Source organism: Lolium perenne, chromosome 3 (genome assembly GCF_019359855.2).
Source record: "Lolium perenne isolate Kyuss_39 chromosome 3, Kyuss_2.0, whole genome shotgun sequence".
Classification (NCBI taxonomy): Eukaryota; Viridiplantae; Streptophyta; class Magnoliopsida; order Poales; family Poaceae; genus Lolium; species Lolium perenne.
Window position 1 is genome coordinate 350,752,579 of NC_067246.2, and position 10,472 is coordinate 350,763,050.

At 42.3% G+C, this 10,472-nt stretch overlaps 2 pseudogenes; one reads left to right on the top strand and one right to left on the bottom strand.

The window, feature by feature from the left end:
• The first annotated feature begins 92 nt into the window (after positions 1–92).
• On the top strand, positions 93–5,174 carry LOC127340578 (pentatricopeptide repeat-containing protein At4g39530-like; annotated as a pseudogene).
• Positions 3,720–7,156, bottom strand: LOC127346203 (uncharacterized; annotated as a pseudogene).
• Between the last annotated feature and the right edge of the window lie 3,316 nt (positions 7,157–10,472).

The window sequence follows — 10,472 nt, forward strand, 5'->3', positions numbered from 1 at the left end:
GAAATAAGAAAGACAATTAAGTTTTTTTAGTGCATGAAAAAGTCAATTAATTTTGTTTTGAGAGATTTTTTAAAAATTCTAGCGCACTGGATATGGCCCATTTGCCCAACATCCAGCAGTTACCACTCCCGGAGGCGCACGCCCGTGGCGTCGTCAGCCAAGTTGTCCCGGACCTCCTCCACGGCTACTCCAAGCTCGGCCATCTCTGCGACGCCCGCCGCCTGTTCGACCGGATGCTGCACCGGGACCCCTCGTCTCCTGGTGCTCTGCCATCGTCATGTATGCGCAGCACAGCTGTGAGGAGGACGCGACCTCCATCTTTGCCGCCTTCCGGAGTTCCTGCTCGCCTGCGTGCAGTCCTGGGCGGTTTGGTTCAGCGACCAGATGCATGGAGATGCCTTGACCGGTTTGTGCTCGCGAGCGCCGTCAATGCTTGCTCTGCAGTTGGCTTTCAGTAGGGTGGCAGGCAAATGCACGGCTATGCATATCGGTTTCAGCAGAAATGGATGCTTCAGTGATCAATGCACTCAGCCACTGACCGATCTGTACTGTAAGTGCTCAAGCCTCTCATTGGCTCGAAGATGTTTGATTGCATGCTGCTTTGGCTAGGAAGCTGTTTGATTGCATGGTGAACTGTAACCTTGTGTCTTGCACAACGATGGTTGCTGCTTATATGCAGAATTCGCTCTATGTTGAAGCCCTGGCCTTGTTCTTGCAGCTGAACCTGGCTGGCTGGCTGGCAGCCGGATGTTTTTTTTAGGGGAATCGTGAGCTTTATTGATTATAAATTATGGTTTTTACAAGTATCTTGAACTTGCGTGGCTCTTGGGCAGCGATATGGCAAGGAAGGCAGGTACATGCTTCTGGTATAAAGGCTGCTCTGGAATTTGGTGATCATGTCAAGAATTCTCTCATTGGCATGTATGCTAAAATATGAGCATCTAATTGAAGGCGGAGAGGTTTTTAAAGCCTGGCAAGAATATGACGCAGTTTCGTACAATGCATTGATCAAGGATGCACAAGGCTGGGTGATCTTACATTAGCAGTTGATGTATTCACTGAGATAAGATATTGCTCCTTAAAGCCAAGCCTACTGACTTTTGTTTCGCTCCTTGGGTTCTGGTCATCGCAGCCACAGCCAGACATCGAACTCAGCAAGCAGATTCACAGTCTCATCATCAAATCAGGAACTTCATTGGATCTATATGCAGGTAGTTCTCTAATCGATGTCAATTCAAAAATTTCCCTTGTGAATGATGCCAAAGTTGTATTGAGTCTGATGCACAACAGGGACATGGTAGTCTGGGATGATATGGTTTTTGGTCTTGCACAGAATGAGCAAGGAGATGAGGCTGTGAAGCTCTTTAACCAGCTTCCTATCTCTGGGTCAACACCTAATGAATTCACATTTGTTGCACTTGTAACCATGGCAAGCTTGTTTCATGGCCAGCAGTTTCATGCCCAGGTCATCAGAGCAGGTGATAACAGTGCTCCCATGTTTCAAATGCTCTCATAGACATGTACTCTAAGTGCGGCTTCATCAAAGAAGTACAGCTGTTGTTTGAGTTAACATTGGGAAAGGATGCCATCTGTTGGAACTCCATGATTTCGACGTACGCGCAGCACCGGCATGCCGAGGAAGCTCTTCGTGTTTTGGGGATGATGAGAGGGAATGGAGTAGAACCGAACTATGTGACACTTGTTGGTGTGCTATGCTTGTTGGAGTTTTGGCCTCTCTCGCAATGCTCGTCTCTTGGGAAATTTGGAAAGAAAGGAATGCTCGGGTCTTCCGTAACAAGTCCGTCACCATCGCTATGCTTGTGACAAAAATCAAAGAGGAGGCAAATTTGTGGTGTCTAGCCGGTGCCAAGGCTCTAAGTAATGTAATGCCGCGAGAGTAGTTGCTTGTAATATTTGGTCTTGGCTTTTAGCCGAGACGGGTTGTAAAACTTCTAAAATCTTCTCCTTAATCAATGAAAATGGCAAATCTTTTGCCTTGTTTCAAAAAAAAAAGACACTTGTTGGTGTGCTATCAGCACGTGCTCATGCAGGCCTCATGGACGAAGGTTTACACCATTCTAACTGTATGAAAACAAAATATATATGCCATCGAACTAGTCACCTTTTAATGTGTGACCAACGATGCACAGGTGTACAACTGCAGAAAGCAATGCTATGCTTGAGACTGATATTTAAGGAAATTTCATTGATGCATACAAATAGTCAACTACCAATTAAGCGACCTGTCCATGAGGTAATATTAACACTGAAATTCTTTGATAGAGTTTGAATCTTCTGTACAAGAAGTGTTTTTTTACCACAGAATATTTACAAACTTGAGCACTGTTTCTGAATTTGGTGAGAGAATTGCACAGCTCCCACCTGATAATAGAAGCTCCTGAAAAAGTTAGTTGCTACTCTGGTTCAGCTGTCCAACAGATTACGGTCACTACATAACTGTAATGGAAATCTTCACTAGCATAATTGAAGGAGGCCTCTGAATGGGTGTTCTTCGAGGAAAGAGTATTCAAAATGGCATTGTGAGTTTGTGACATCTACTTAAGCTAGAATAGAAAGCTAGATAACATGGACTTTACGTGATCTCATTTTTGTGAAACTATATTTAGTGATAACAGACAGGGTTTGGAATGATCCGGCTTCAGTTCATTCAATATTAGCATGCTGACAAGCATTGCCATTGTTGTCTCTCCCCTCTAGTGGCCCAAAGACATATAAGGAGGCCCTACCATTTGCCTGGGGGGGGGGGGGGGCCGGACGGACTAGTGGGAGCTGCTGCATTGCGTGAGATCAGAAGGTCAGTGCCCAAATATTTTCATCATATCGGCCACAAGATCAATGCATGTGATGTCTAATGTCACACTGCGTCTCGTATCAGCCTCTTGGTCTGTTTGTTCAGGTGGAGAGTTATTTTAATGCTCATGCTTCATGATGTTGATCACACGACCTATGTTACCCTTATGGTAAATTTTCAGTAACAAAACCAGCCTCTTTCTGCTACAGTTCATTTTCAGCTATTATTTGAAAATCTATGATAGTGCATATGCTTCAATTCTAGCCATAGAATTGATAACAAAATATTTTTTATTTTCATGAATAAACTACAATATATGTTAACGGTAAGTTTTTAAAATATAATTAGAAAGAAGAACAATAAGATGAATTGACAAGTTTAGAAATACACGGTTTTATTTGTTCGTCGTATAATATTTTGAGGTGTTTTATTTTACTGCTCCGTCTTTCCAATGCTAACAACCCATGGTGATTGCCATTAGAGACGGCGTTGCCTGAATCATCTCTAGAGAGATGGATCCGTTGCAACAGATTCGAACGACGGAATGCAAGAACTAACAACCTGATATTGTTGCCTGATGCAAGGTGTTTTGAGTCACAACTCAAAAGAAGTGGCGGATCCAAAGGGTGGCCAGGGTGGTGCATGGACCACCCTGGAATTTCTACATAGCCTATATATTATAGATTTTTTTTAAATAAATATAATTAAATGAACAATTGAACTGTTGGACTACCCTGACATTTTGTGTTGGATCCGGCACTGTCAAAAGTGAGTTGCTAACCCTGTGACTCAGTGATTAGTCAACGGAATCCGCTTTATAGTCGCCATAAGTCGCTGTTTAGTCGCGAGTTGCCGTGATTTTGAGAAAACGACTTGGCAACTATACAGCAACTCAAAAACCTTGGCCTGATGAGTTAACAATACAATATGAGTAACCAAACAATGTCCATTACAGATAAACATATTAATAATATTAATTAAAAAATCAATTCAAGAAACAACATAATAACAATATCAGAAAGCAGAACCATAAGACAAATTGAGGAGGTCACACCATGTCAAGGAAATCGGACCTGACACTTTTACCCAACTGAAATCTGAGCTTCAAGACAGGCCATTTGCCCAGCAGCCAAGTAATAATGGGCAGCAAAGCTACCAGAACACATATCGCAATTGCCAACCAGTGGAGACGTGAGGCCAGCACCGTGTATAAACCAGTTGAAAAGGCCATAGTTGTTGCCAAGTATGCAAATGACATTAGCTTCTTAGTGAAGGATGTATAATAAAGCAAGAACTCGTAATCCTCCCACCTTGCTATTATGCATATGAAAGCCACAGCAAAAGAGGAACACATTGCTAAGACGTCAAAAATCAAGAATGTCTGAAATGCAAACTTCTTAGACATGATGGGAAGTCCCTCGCTTCCGGCATCACTGCTATATCCTCCAGGCAGGGTGAAGGCAGCAGCAAAGGTGATTGTTGTAATGAGGATCGCCACCAATGAAGTGTTGCTTGTGTATGTTTGAGTTAGTGACTTTGCAGCTTTTCTCGATTCATCAGTGGTCAGTTTCTTGGCTTCCATGTGAAGATTATGAAGAGAGTCAGCCTCTTGTGGATTAGCTTTAGACATAAGCATTATCACTTCATTCTGCATGAATCCAAAGGAATGGGCTGTTTAAAAACTTGCGGTATTAAATCATAAGTACTGCCTCCGTTCCGTATTAGTTGTCGCTGATTTAGTAGTGAAATCAGCGACAACTAATACGGAACGGGGGGAGTAGTTTACTGTGTTCACAAAATTCTTGCATAAAACTATTTTTCTGAATTGATCATGAAACAATCAACTAAGAATAAGCTTAATGCTATTTTTTTAATGTGAAGTACCACATATAATAGTATAAACAAATGGTTTGGGGATTTTATTTGAACAATGGTTAGTACACTTCAATAAATTGCTTCATGCGACTTAAAAGCTTAAAATGTTTCTTATTGTTTATTTGTCTAAGCTAAGAGCTGCCAACAGTTGTGTGGCATTGACTAAAATTGTTTTGTTTGTTGCATTATATAGAATGATTCTATGATTAGTTTGCTTGTATAATAGAGGGAAGATTTACAAAAGAGTTAAACTAATATTTTGCCATATTTGTAACACTGTTTATATGCTTGATCAATATTGTAGCATACGTACATACCCAGTTTAAAGTCTTGGCCTTTTTCATGTTGTACAACAGTTCCCAAGCCGCTGAAAGACCATCATTGTCAAGCACTGTTGCATCAACATCCTCATGAGACAACAAAGCAGCAACTACTGTAGGAATGCACTTCTTGACTGCATAATGCAGAGCAGTTTTTCCTTTGTTGTCTTGCACGTTAACAAGCTTGCGAAGTATTGGCATCCTTAAAACAAACTCAATGAAATCTTCTTGATCATGCAGTACAGCTGTATGAAGCAATGTCTCACCCTTGGCGTTGTGATAAGGAGCATCAGGACAGTGTTTCAGAAGCTCTCGGGCAGCAGCAACTTGACCTCGATATGCGGCATCGGTAAGGAGGGAAGTACCCGCGCTGTTTATTTCATACCCTAGAGTTGAATCATGTTCCAGCATTACTCGTAACACGTCAACCTTGCCATCAAGCACAGCATGTCTTACTGGATTGCGTATATCTCTGTCAGTTTCTCTCGCCAATACAGGACATTTCTCCATAACCATTTTCACAATTTCTGAAAAAAAAGGGTGTTAGTATCATGGATAACAAACTGCACGAAAATGTAATTTACACTCTGAATATTATATATATATCTTACTTTCATCGCCATTTTTAACAGCAGCATGCAGACAATTGCGACCATGTCTCCCTCCCGAATAGGCACAAGAAGGAGTTTCTATTAGTTTCTCGCAGACATGTGTATAATTTCGCATCGCCGCGAAGAACATGGGTGACTCATTGCATTTGCTCACAGCTTGCGACAGTTCAGGCTCTGCTTCTATCAACTCCAGTGCAAGCTTGGTGTGACCGTTGCGAATGGCATGGTGCAGGGCGTTAAATCCGTACCTGTCTTGTTGCAAGATTGCCTGCCTCAATCGTGCTTGACAGCAGCACGAGAGTAAAGAAGACGCCAAAGTGACATAACCATTTGTCACTGCAGCGAGAAGTGGCGTCTCCTCGTCCAAGTTTACAGAGCTAAGGAGAGACTCCTCTAGCGCCACCACATCTGTGCAGAATACCTGGTGATCATGGCTGGAGGATATGTGAAGGCAGGTGTTCCCCTGCAGAGTCTTTCCGAGAAGGATGTTTCTGTCCTGTTAAGCCATGGCCTGCATTGATGCGGAATTACCAGACATGGCTGCTTCCATGAGTCGTTTGTCCATCTCTGGATGTGCCTCGATCAGCTACTCCCGATGACCTGGTGCTGCACTCTGTCCTCTGGATCACTGCAGGAAGAAGGAAAACAGCCACTGATGGAGAGGCCAAGTAAATGATGATTCAGAAGAGGAAAACACTAAGGACTTCACGTATGTTCACAGTTTGCACGGCAGATTACAGTGCAATATTATTTCCCTTTGTGGTCTTTGGGTGAAACCCGAGGCTCACTTGAAGGGGGAACAGAAAGGTCAAGTCATCGATGCTAGTATGAATATTAGCTTGTCTGAATCGAAGCAAAAAAGATAAAGACCATGGTGTTGTCTGAATGCACAGGCAAGTTTCAGTAGAGTAACTATAATCTTAACCCGAGAAGATGAAGAACAAATCCAAGGTTTTGGCAGAAAAAAATACAGGTGGCAATTTGTTTCCCAATAAAGGCTCACTTGAACAAGACACAGGAAGGACATGGCCTAGCGTGGCATCGATGCTAGCATGAATATTAGCTTCTCTAAATCTGGTGTTGCGCATATACTGATCCAGTCGAACGCAAGAAGATTCATGAGAACAGCTCTCAATGCACAGGTGTAGTTTCAGTAGAGCAAGTCTAACCTGAATTCGAGAAGATTAAGAACAAATCCGAGGTTTTGGCACGGAAATAAAAAATTAAGATGCCAATTAGCACAGCTCATAGTTATAGCAAAGGCAGCATAAAACTGGAGCCCCAAATCCAGAAGAGAGAGCCATTTTACGGATTTAGGTTCTAAAACAGGCTCAGGCTCAGTCTTCCAACAAGGTCCTAAACTACTTAAGATCAGTGCAAGAAAATCATGTAAAGCCAATGAATCTGGTAACTGAAGGAAAAGCGAGTTACGCACCTCACACAATAGGAGAGACTAGTATGTAGCTAGCAAGATGAAGATTGCACCCAGCAGCAATGTTCTATGGAGATGGCAAGACTTAAAGAGCTGCAAGTCAAGTCAATGTTCATGGAGACCAATTCAAGTTAACATTGCATCACTCAGTTCGATAGGAAGGTGAGGTATAGTCCATAGGATGGATTACCACTTGCCATGTTTGCAATGTCATCTAAAATTTGTCCCTTTTCTCTATCTAAAGTTAATTGTTTTTTATCAAAAGAAAAGTTATGCGCAAGTTGCGATTTTTTTATCAATGGAAAGGTTAATCTGTCTAGACGTCATGTTGGCTCAATGGGATCTAGGAGGCGACGCCAGAACTTGTTGGCCGCGCATCCGGCTCCAACAAGGAGATCCTGACTCAAATAATCGCATCGCAAGATGGAGTTACTATTTTAGTAATTATATAGACCTATCAATAACTTTTTTTTTTTGCGGGTAACCTATCAATAACTTAACTCTGAGCAGTTGGAGATTCATTTTAATCATTAACGTACGGACGGATGGAGACAAGTAAAATTGACTCGTCGAACAGAATAGTCTAGCCAGCTTGGATTACCACTTGGCTGATGTATTGGCTGCCATCTATAGTATTCTTTCTTTTGTTATTCCGTCTTTGGAGGACATGACGTTTTCGCTCCCATGTGCGTATGTTCTCTTTTTTGAAATGCATCTCGAACATATCTGAAAATGTAAAAAAATCAAAACAAAATGTCCATCTATATGTCCTTATCCTACGTGCTTACAAAGTTGTTTCAACAAAAGTTAACTTTTTGTGCATCATGTGTAAAAAAGACAAATTTACATGCCAATTTTTCCCCTGAATTTTTAACATTTTGAAACTCATATTTTAGATAAAGGGGTATATACACCTGAGTCAAAAGTGTATTTCCATCTTTTTTATTTAGTCAATTACATACTCCATCCCTCCCTAGAGAGTGGACAAATGGAGATCGAGCTACATGAAGAACTTTATTTTTAAAATTTGGAAATCATATTTTTAAAACTTAAAAAATCTGAAAATGATCGTGGATGTAGCCAATGATGAAATCTAGAAACAAGCAAAATCCCAATGTAAAATTATCTGTATTTTAGACTACACAAAAATAACAAATATGTAGATCTGAATATAGTGAATAGTGCATATTTCAGAACTATGAAACTTGTTAGATTTTGTCATTTTTGTGTAGCCTAGAATACAAAGAATTTTATATTGAGATTTTGCACGTTTGTAGCATACATCCCTAGCTACATCTTGGATATTTTTCATATTTTGAAACTTTAGAATATAACTTAAAGAACTATGTGTAGCTTGGTCTCAATTTGCATTATTTGCTCCCTCCTACCCATAATGTGTTCCCCATAATTATTCATGCAAGACAAACTTTGATCAAGAATATTTCCTCCATTCTAAAATGCTATACATCTTAAGTCTAAAATTTGTTCTAAATTAATCTACATTTTAGCTTTGTAATCAACAACAACACAGAAAATGAAGCGGTTTTGTCTTTTCAATTGGATGTCACTATTTTTAATGTAGCTTAGATTACTTAAAGCAGTACTAATAAATGTAGTACTAGTTTGTATCATCTTTTCTAGAATGTTGATTAAATCAGAATGGTGAGTATAGATAATAACTTGAAGATCTACGACTAAATGCATATGATATGAAAATATATTTTATGATAATTCTAAAAAATATTATTTTTTATTGTATATGTTTTTTTATTTTTATTGATCAAACTTTATATCATTATATGCAACATATTTTGGGCAGTATGCACGGAATAAATAGATATGCAGATTATACTCTTTTTTTGAAGAAATAAACAAAACAAATGCACATTGGTTATGTATAAAATAACTATCAAATGTGTAAAGAAAGAGCCAGTAGCATAAGAAAGCCAGGACTCAGTGCCATGTGTCCATTCTCCAGACCACTCTCGATGTCACATGATCAAGATATTAGGCTGGTGCCAACGCGGGCGGCAGCGCGGGCGGTACCGCCCGCCGCACTACTAGAAAACATGCTATCAGTGGCGCACCAGTTTTTGCTATCAGTGGCGTACTAGTGGTGCGCCACTAATATCACGCCACTGCTAACTTTTAGTAGTGGCGCACCTGTGGTGCGCTATTGGTAAGCTAAATAGGAGTGGCGCATCATAGTGGTGCGCCATTACTAACATATAGGGTGCGCCACCAGGTATTGATAGGATGCGCCATTGCCGGTTACTTTGAAAGAGGCCTGTGCTGATAGGGTGCGCCACTAAGTATTGATAAGGTGCGCCACTCCACTGCTGGTTATTTTAAAAGAGGCAACATGGGCTGGTGGCATGCGGTACTGAATGCTTTTAAAAAGGTAACATGCGGTTGGACGAGCGTTGAGCGGTCTAAATGCATTTTTATTATCAATCAGAGGTATTACAGGACCTAAATAAACAATACAATCAAAATTACTACACTTTGCAACTAGGACCCTAAAGGGAAAGAAAAAATGCAATCGAATCCCGCTCAGCTCCTCCGCCTGGACGAGGCGAGCGCGGCCGCGAGCTGCGTGTCTGCGAGGGGGGCTAGTGGGGCGGTCTCGAGGACGAAGAACAGCGGTCTCGAGGATGGAGAACTGCTGCCGGGGACGTAGGCGAGGGTGGCCTGGACGTGGGTGTCCGCTGCATCTTCTTCCACGGATCTCCGGCGCATACCGCCCCACGGCCGCTTCCTCAGGCACCTCGCCTCGCCGCCGACCCTTGCTCCTGCGCCTCTAGCGCCAACTCCGCCGCCCGAACGCGAGCAGCATCAGGCACCGGCTGAGTGCAACCGGGAGCTGGAGTGAGCCCCGACCGCCGGACGCGGAGCGACGAGGCGAAGACGGCCGATACGGGGCGGGTGGTGGGGGAGAGAATGAGGGGGTGGTGATACGTCTCAAACGTATCCATAATTTCTTATGTTCCATGCTACTTTTATGATGATACTCACATATCTTATACACACTTTATGTCATTATTATGCATTTTCCGGCACTAACCTATTGACGAGATGCCGAAGAGCCAGTTGTTGTTTTCTGCTGTTTTTGGTTTCAGAAATCCTACAAAGGAAATATTCTCGGAATTGGACGAAATCAACGCCCATGGTCTTATATTTCCACGAAGCTTCCAGAAGACCGAAAGGGTTACGAAGTGGGGCGACGAGGCGCCGCCACCATAGGGCCGCGCGGCCAGAGGGGGGCCCGCGCCGCCCTATGGTGTGGGCCCCTCGCGCCGCCTCCAACCCTACCCTTCCGCCTACTTAAAATCTTCGTCGCGAAACCCCCTGTACCGAGAGCCACGATACGGAAAACCTTCCAGAGACGCAGCCGCCGCCAATCCCATCTCGGGGGATTCAGG